Source organism: Camellia sinensis, chromosome 7 (genome assembly GCF_055761805.1).
Source record: "Camellia sinensis isolate YWXY chromosome 7, ASM5576180v1, whole genome shotgun sequence".
In the NCBI taxonomy this organism is placed as follows: domain Eukaryota; kingdom Viridiplantae; phylum Streptophyta; class Magnoliopsida; order Ericales; family Theaceae; genus Camellia; species Camellia sinensis.
In genome coordinates, this window is record NC_138967.1 from 22,938,581 (window position 1) to 22,947,333 (window position 8,753).

General features: G+C 37.4%; 1 non-coding gene across 1 annotated transcript; it reads right to left on the bottom strand.

Moving 5' to 3' along the window:
* Positions 1-6,355: 6,355 nt before the first annotated feature.
* Positions 6,356-8,013, bottom strand: LOC114298703 (uncharacterized). The gene is made up of 3 exons (XR_014334529.1): positions 7,603-8,013; positions 6,959-7,077; positions 6,356-6,614 (listed from the first exon to the last, which is right to left on the bottom strand). It is a non-coding gene; the product is annotated as an uncharacterized LOC114298703 (transcript).
* Positions 8,014-8,753: the final 740 nt, after the last annotated feature.

Sequence of the window (8,753 nt, forward strand, 5' to 3'; positions counted from 1 at the left end):
GCTTCAATGTCATGAACAGTATGAGTGGAAAAGGAGGTAGGTGCAACAGCAGTAGAGGCAAACTAAATCGAAGAGTCATGTCGACTAAAAACGGATCTAGAAGAGCCACCGTAGAGAGGAGAACTATCTGAATGATCCATGAAGTGATCAAAGTATGAGTCACAAAAAGGGTCCAGTAGTGTTGGAGTAAAAATTGGTGAGTCACAAAGAGGGCCCAGTAGTGTCGGAGTAGAACTAGGTGAGTCACAAAGAGGGCCCAGTAGTGTCAAAGTAGAACTGAGTGAAACAAAGTGAACCAAGGAATCTGGAATGTTTAAAATAGCTAGAGAGCAGCTAGTTGGCCCAAAAATAGCCAAAAAATGGACCTGTAGATGACAAATAAGCCAAAAATGATGTCAACAGCCAGTGGGATGCCATTTGTGTACGCGGCCATGATAGTAGGAACGGCACACGCGGGTGCATGGTAGCAGGATGGCGCACGCGTGGCGCACAGCAGCAGGAACGGCGTAGGCAGGCGTAGGGCTGACGTCAGGTGCTGACGTGCACAAGCACCTAAAGGGTACGTGAGAGAGTAAACTAAGACGCGCCGAGCACAAAAAATGGCATGTGAGGGCGCGTAGAGTACTTTCTGGTGACGTGGTTGGTGCTGTTGGAATCGTAAGGAGATTGCGATCAGTTTGGTGGTGAGGTTAAAAATTTTGGGTGAAAATAACGATGAAACAGTGTTGGAACAAAGATAATAAAATGTATGGGTGATGGAATGAATGCTGTAGTGCCACTGTGTAGACTAAGCACAAAGAGAAAATGCTATAAGTGTAGAACCTAGAGCTCTGATACCATGTTAGAATGGTTGAAAGAAATATGAGAATTGTGTATCTGTATTATGGAATTAAATGAATGAATGAATGAATACAATAAGAGAAGCTTGTATATAAAGGCTGAAAAGAAACTTAGATAAGTATAGAAGAATGTGGAGATACAAGGTGTAGACACCCCATTTTTGATCGTCCTCAAGACTCGATTGTGCTTGCAGGTATATCTAGTCACTAGCTCGATTGCTCGTCGGGTATTCGACTTTCGCGGCGGAACGTCACAGGTTTGAGCTTTCCGAACCCTGTATCCTTTCTGCCCCATTCTTGGACCATGGCTTGGTCCTTTCAGAATCCTTTTCTTGGTCCACTGCCGACCATGGTCTGGCACTGCCGGCCTTGCCTTTGTTGCTGCCAGCCACTGGTGAAGCCTGCCGGCCATTAGTGAGAGACTGCCGGCCACCACTGATGACTGACAGAATCCCTGTCTCAGCTGGTTTCACTCCAGATCTTTTGAGCCAGCTGGAATCCTTTCATCTCCCATCCATACACGTGTATGGAGGGATGAAGCTCTTGCCAAGCTTCTTGAAGAAACTTTGCATTGTTTTCCCTCTATATAAGGAGAGTCCCTCTCTCCTTAGCAAAAGTTCAGCCATTTTAGAAGAGATATAGCTTTCTCTCTATATATTTCTTACTCTCTCTCTATATTGTTGTTAGTTTTGTGCCTTTTTCTTGCATTTTTGCACTACAACACATACAGACATACCACCACCTTTGGGCTGAAGTTCTTAGGAGTGTTACTTGAGCTCTGAAAGTTGGTTTTTGGCCCCTGAGGTTACTAGTTTCGAAGTTGGACTTCAAGGGTGAGCTTTTTCCCCGTTTTAGCATTTTTTTTGTATCTCATTTTGGCCATTCTTGCATATTGTTTTAGGCCTTGCTTTCAACTGAAAAAAGTCTTGTATTTAAGTGCTTTTGGTAGTTGTTTAAGGTCTTTGTGCTGCTGAGGGTCTTCAATCCTCTTGTTTGCCTTGTTTGGCCTTGTTTTGAGCCATGCCTTAAGGCCTTTGAGCTAGCCTTGGTTTAGCCTTTTAACCACTGAAATCCAGTGGATTTTTAGTGGTAGGCATGTGGTTTTGAGGTCTCAAATCAGAGGGGGTGGCCCCCTTCTCTTCTTGTTTTTGTTTGCTTGAGTTTTTGGCCTTCCAAAAGACCATGCCTCTCTGTATTTTTTAGGCTTGGTTCAGGCATTTTTTTTTTGTGACTTTTAGGACCTGCCTTAAGTCTTTTCATGGTTGGTTTGGTCATATTTTGCATGCTTCTTACATGTGTAGTGTAATCTCATTTGTGGCTCATCAAAGTAGCGTGTCTTTCTTGCATGTGTTGGCTCCATTTCAGTAGGTTTTTGGTGATGTTTTACTATGCCTTAGATCTGTTTTGGATTGGTTTTGTCACTCCATGCATGTATGATACAATTGTAGTGTAAATCTCATAAACTAGCTTTATATACTTCTTGCTTTAGCATGTCATCCTAGCTTATGTTGAGTCCATTCCAGCATGTTTTGGTGATGTTTTGCCATGACATAACTCTGTCCATAGTTGGTTTGGTCATCCTTTGCATGCTCCATATACTTGTAGAACAAATCTTGCTTACTAGCTTTATGTGCATGATGTTTTGACTCATCATCCTAGCATATTTTGGCTTTGTTCCAGCATGATTTTATTCTTATTTTGGGCTATCCTAGGACTATTTTGGGCTGCCATGGCCATATCACTCATGTTTTGTATAGCTATAGTGTAAATGCTTTGACTAGCCTTGGGTTTTGAGGCCCCTACCATGCCATACATGCGATGTTTGCATGCTTTGCCATCATTTCAAATGTTATTTCAGTCCACGAAATGTGGTCATACACTTGCATTTGACATGCTTTGAATGCCTTGAAGAGTTTGTGCTTTATGCCTCAAGAATGAACTTTTGTGCATGCCACTAAGCCTAAGCCTAAGCCTTTGGCTCATCATATCAGTGCATTTTTGGTCTTGTTATACCATGATGTAACTCTGTTTCATGTTGTCCATGTCATGCCATGTTTGGTTTTAATAGGTATAGTGTATTACCCCTTTTGTAGCCTTGCATGCTTCATGCCTTTCGGACTTGTGTTCTAGCTTGTGTTGGCTAGCTTCAAGCTTGTTTTTAGTCTTGTTTGGACCTGCCTTGGGACTATTTTAGGTCCCTTTGGTCCTTTGGGGCTTGCTTTGTATGGCCATGACTTAACCCTTTTTGCTAGTTTTTAGCTTATGAGCTTCATGCATGCCATGCTTGTGTTTTGTGTGTGATTTGACATTATTCCTAACATCATTTTAGAGCATGTAGTATTGTCATACTTCCATGCTTGTCACTCTTTAAGTGTGCTTGAGAGTTGTCCTCTTTATGCCTTAATTCTTGGGCCAATTGGCATGCATGTTTGTCTTGCATTTTGTGTCATTAATTCATCGTTTTGGCCACTGATTTGGGCATGGCTGAGGTCTGCCCACTTTGATTTAAGTCCATCTTTTGCATGTTGTCGCATGCTTGTTACCTTGTATGTTGTTGCATGCTTGCATGTTTGTATGTTGTTACCTTCTTATCCATTTTGCATGTTGTTGCATGCTTATTATATCACATGTTGTTGCATGCATTGGTACGTAGTTGCATACTTGTTACATGTCATGTTGTTACCCTTGTTGCATTGCATTGTACATGCATGGATTACATTGTACTTAGAACCTTATGATCGCCTTGCTTTGAGCATGCCATCTAGTTCTTAGCATTGAGCATTGAGTATGCCATATAGTTGCATTGCATGTTTGCCATGCTTGTGTTGCATTGTTGTTTGGATTAAGTGTTAATCCGAACACGAGAAACAAGGGACGTTTTATACTTCAAGTGATGAAACGTGTCTCAATTCTCGGTCGCCGACGCTCTTGATCACACATGATAGAGTTTTAGGCTTTACGTGTTTATTTGTGCATTCATTTCATACTGATTTGCACAAGTTGGATCTTTGGCCATCATGCATCGGGATGCGTGATTGATGGTCGTGGATCCGATTATGTCTCTCCCTTGATGTTTTGAGGTGATATGGAGTGACATAGTGCGTACATATCCTTGGGAGACCCTCCATTTTCTCTATTTTTTGCTCTGTTCCAGCTTGGTGTCCCAGCACATCAGTGGCCGGCAGTCCCTCATTCTTGGCCGGCAGGTGGTCGGCAGCATCTCTCCATAGCCGGCAGGCCACTGATGTATTTCGCAGACTGCTTTTGGTAAGGTTCAGCAGGAATTCCTTGAAGACACCCTGCAGAAAGAGTCTCTAAAGAGCATCCGGAGAGCTTACCGGGACGGGAACCGAGCATGCATGTTCACCTTCTTCAATTTGCCGAGGCAACATTGTTTAATTGCTTACTTGTTAATTAGCATTTGGTTTTGTAATTTAATTAGTTAATTTGTTAATTAATTAAGTTTTGTAATAATTAGTTGTAGCTAGTTATTTATTCGGGTATGTAATAATTAATTAGCTTGTTAGTTAGTTAATTAGTTGGTTTGTATTATTCATTCGGACCCTCCGTCGAGAGGGCGAATTTTGTAATAAGTGTGCGTGTGTGTGTGCATGTCTTCAAACCCCACGTCTTTCTCCCTTTTACTTACCTGCTTTTGATGGTTAGTTTAGGGTCATTTTCAATTAGCATACTTATGTTTGCATGTTTGCATCGTTCATCTATATTGCATGCACCGGGCTCGGCGCATCATACTAACTGCATTGTATTTCAATTCAAAGTTGAATACATGTATCAAATGTAGCACCTCATATGCCATATTAGAATAGCCGAGCCTACTTCTAGTTGCATTTTGTATGTGTTGCATCAGCCATCTTAACATGAACTAGGATCATGCATTGATTACTAACTAGTTTCTGTTTTGGCTTGGAGTACTAGGTAAGCTTTTACGCTTTAGCATACTGCATGTGTGTTAATGTTGCCATGAAAGCATGCTTGACATGAGGCTAACTGCTTAGTTGATATAAACTACCTGAATGCCTGTGGGTGAAGGTTGGATTACATGAATTGGAAATATTCATTGAAATTCGTGTTTTAGTATACTTACGAGTAGCAAACTTCAAACCACTTCCAAACAAACGGATATGCAATGCTTTGTTCTAAATTAGGCGATCTAGTCTATACTTGTTTGCTGTGCGCATCACATAGTAAGATTATCTAATTAATCAGGGTAAGAACACATGTGCTTTCAAAAACAAAATATCATGTTTAGTAATGGCCGATCTTTGATCGGGTGAGCGGGGGTGCTCATAGATGACATTTCCCAATCGTACCCAAGTTCCCAAGCTGAGGCAACTTTGGTGATGACGGACACATGGCCTTAGACAACGAGTTAGGGTTTCCTAAATTCCCCCAAAATGAAATATTTAGATGGCGACTCTGTATCTGGCAAAGCAGTCCATGTTTGACACTTCTTTATTAAAAATCAGTTTTCCAAAACGATTTGCTGGATTTGGACTCTTTGGTGATTTATCAATCTCACATTTCACATTGTGAGATCAGATTAAGAACCGTGACAATTTGAGTCCGAACTGTAGCATGAGGCCTTCGGGGCGCGTCTGCACAAGGAGATAGAGATAGAGATACAAGATAGGGATAGAGATACAAATAGATAAGTATAATATAATATACATTAACAATCAGTATAGTCATGGTTTTTTGTTACAACTTGACATATCTGTTTTTTGGATTTTGAAAAGTGCAAATTTAAATAAATATATATATATTGAGAGGTAAGATCTCATCTTATTAAGACTGACTTTTTAAAAAATGTAAAATTATAAGTTGTTAAACTCATTTGTTCTTATATATCGACCATAAATGATCAGAAATAGAAGTCATTGAATAATTTCCCAATTCCAACTTAGACCAAGGTCAAGTAAAATGCACACTACAACAAAATGCACATTTGTGACTAAATTTTTAGTCGCCAAAAGTACAATTTTTAGTCGCCAAATGCTTTGCCCGACTAAATATTTTGGTCGCTAAACTGGTTGCGGAAAACTTGTCGGGGAAGGTATCGGCGACTAAATATTTTTTAGTCACCAAAAGTCCTATAAATGGCGACTAATATTTTTAGTCGCCTAAAATAAAATTTTAGTCACCAAAAATATTATTTTCCGCTACTAAAACTTTGGTCGCCAAAACTTGAAGTATCTATGGCGACCAAAGTTTTAGTCGCCAAAGGGTTTTTTTCATCTTTTTATTTTTTTTATTTTTTTCATTTTATTTTTTTTAGCTACTAAATTCTTAGTCGCCTAAAGTCTGCTTTTATTTTAGCTACTAAATATTTAGCAGCCAAAAGTTTTTCTCCATTTTATTTTTATTTTTAGCTACCAAATATTTAGTAGCCAAAAGTTTTTTTCCATTTTATAAATAAATTATTTATAAACTGATAAAATTAGCAACCATTCCACAACACACATACACACATATTTCACTTTCAACCATAAAAAAAAAAAAAAAAATCATATTTAACATCAAATTAATATTTCCAAAAAAAAAATCTATACAAATCAAGTATAATCCAATCTCAAAAATATAATTCCATACATAACAGAGGATTAAAAAAAAATTAATATCTAATTGTTAATTTGGCAAGAAACCAACTAACAAAAACACCAAAAACATAAAAAGTAAAATAAAATAAAATAAAAACTAGTGATGAAGCCAGCTGCAGTCCAACCCTCAAAGCAATTACTGAAGCAAAGTCGAAAGCTGCATACATAAATTAATATAGATCAGTAACATAGATCACAAACAATTGCTAACAAAAGATAGCACAAACAGATACATGATTTTTATCCATCATCAATTCACTGATCAACTTCTCTCATTTTATTCTCAAACCAAGTACAAAATAATTATATAGAGCAGAAATGAGAAGGCATACCAGAGTAATGACCATTCAAAAAATATATTGCATAATCAATAAGTTTCACCATTTACATTATCTTGCATAAATCCATATGTACATTGTGCATAATGCGTTAATCTTCTGGGAAACTATTGACAGCTTCGAACATGCTTGAAGAATTAAAACATAGGTATAAAATTTTTACCCATATGTATATTTAATTTAGGTGATTAAGACAGATACGAGAGCCAAGTAGGTGATTAATCCAACACATATCATCATATTTGACCTTGCTGGTAAAATAACTAGAGCAAGGAGCCATGCCTGCATAAACAAGACAGTTAACTATGTCAAAATTAAAAGACAGTGAAATAAAAATTAAATAAGAAAAAAGAAAATAGCATTTAAATAATAAAAAAACCAACTCAATTGCGGTAAAAACCACATTGCAAATGTTGGTAACACAGTAGTTCAAGACTGAAGGTTAGCCAATGCAGTGCTGATACCAGGACCCATATATATTTACAAATTCAGACTTACCATGTATTTAATTAACAAAAAAGGATTATCATCCATTAAATGCCCCATGCTTGGATCATCCAATAACAGATCCCCAAAAACTACCCAATGATTTTGAGCATTTCCTGCATAATATTTTTAGAGTATTTCCTGCATAATATAGGAGTTTTATGTATAGTTTTATGGTGAACTCAAATGACTAAATATGCTAACTTGGACAAGAGTCTAAAAAGCAAGTTATTGATGAATACCAAATGGAGATTTATAAATTAAATAGCATTGTACGTGAAACAACCTTAAAAATGAATAAGTCATGTATGATTTACATACCACGGGTGATGATATTGTAAAGCGCATAGTTGACGAATAATAGTCATAGTTTGGTCCAGGTGAGATTTGAGAAACATATTTTGGAAGAGGCAGGAAATGTGGATTAAGCTCTTTGAGATGAACTGCTCCCTGACGAGAAAAGAAAAATTATCAGAATAAGAGGATCCAAAAGCACTATGTAATCATACTCTTGGCAAACCAATATTTAACCATGCATGATGACTACAAACTGAAGTTTGCATCCACCTTAGATTCTAGAATGTAAAAAGATCCATTCCCTTTCTCTAGCACTAGCAACAACTTGAGTTAAAGAATCCATATTGGTTCGAACAATGATTCCAAATGGCTACATTTGCAACTAGAATAATTCAAAGAGTACTTCCACAAAAAGAGCATGAAGTAAAACAGCACCATATGGGAAGATGTATCTTAGCTTGAAAACAATAAAAGTATTCATGATACAGAGGAATTAGGGAATAGCACTTAGGACATAATGCACAATTATTATTTTGGGACAAACAATGATATATTTACAGTAACGATCTGGCAACAGATAAGATAACACAGATAGTCAAAACTAATAAGTTGGCATACCCAGATCCCAAACTTAAAACTTTATGTTGTTATAATGAATAGCAAACTCTACTTTTAACAAGACTTATATAGCTAGTTTGTTTTACCACCATAAATTTTACAAAATTTACTAGGCCAAACACAATGCCAATTGATTTATTTTTTCTAAAAGCAAAATAAAATTTTAACAGATGATAAAAGCCATATCATTTTTTGTACTGTCTTAATATGTTTATCTAATAGTATACACTGTCTCTCTAACCATGGCAATACACACTACCCACTGAACCTCTAGCAAACTGGTCCCAACTTATATGCAGCCTACAATTCTACCTCTGGCACAGTTTCCAGATCTCGAAATATATATAAACAGTTGATAGTCTAAAAATAATAATAATTTGAATACAATTTTGTAAAGCATCATATGTAGATAATGAACAACAAAAATAGAGGCTACACTTCACAATCAAGAGAACTTGCCCTAGCTATGTGTTACACCCCATATAACAAATGTAATACCGTTGTAGCAATGCACCAATATCGACAGTGGCGTAGAGTGGTGGTCGGTCTGAATAAAA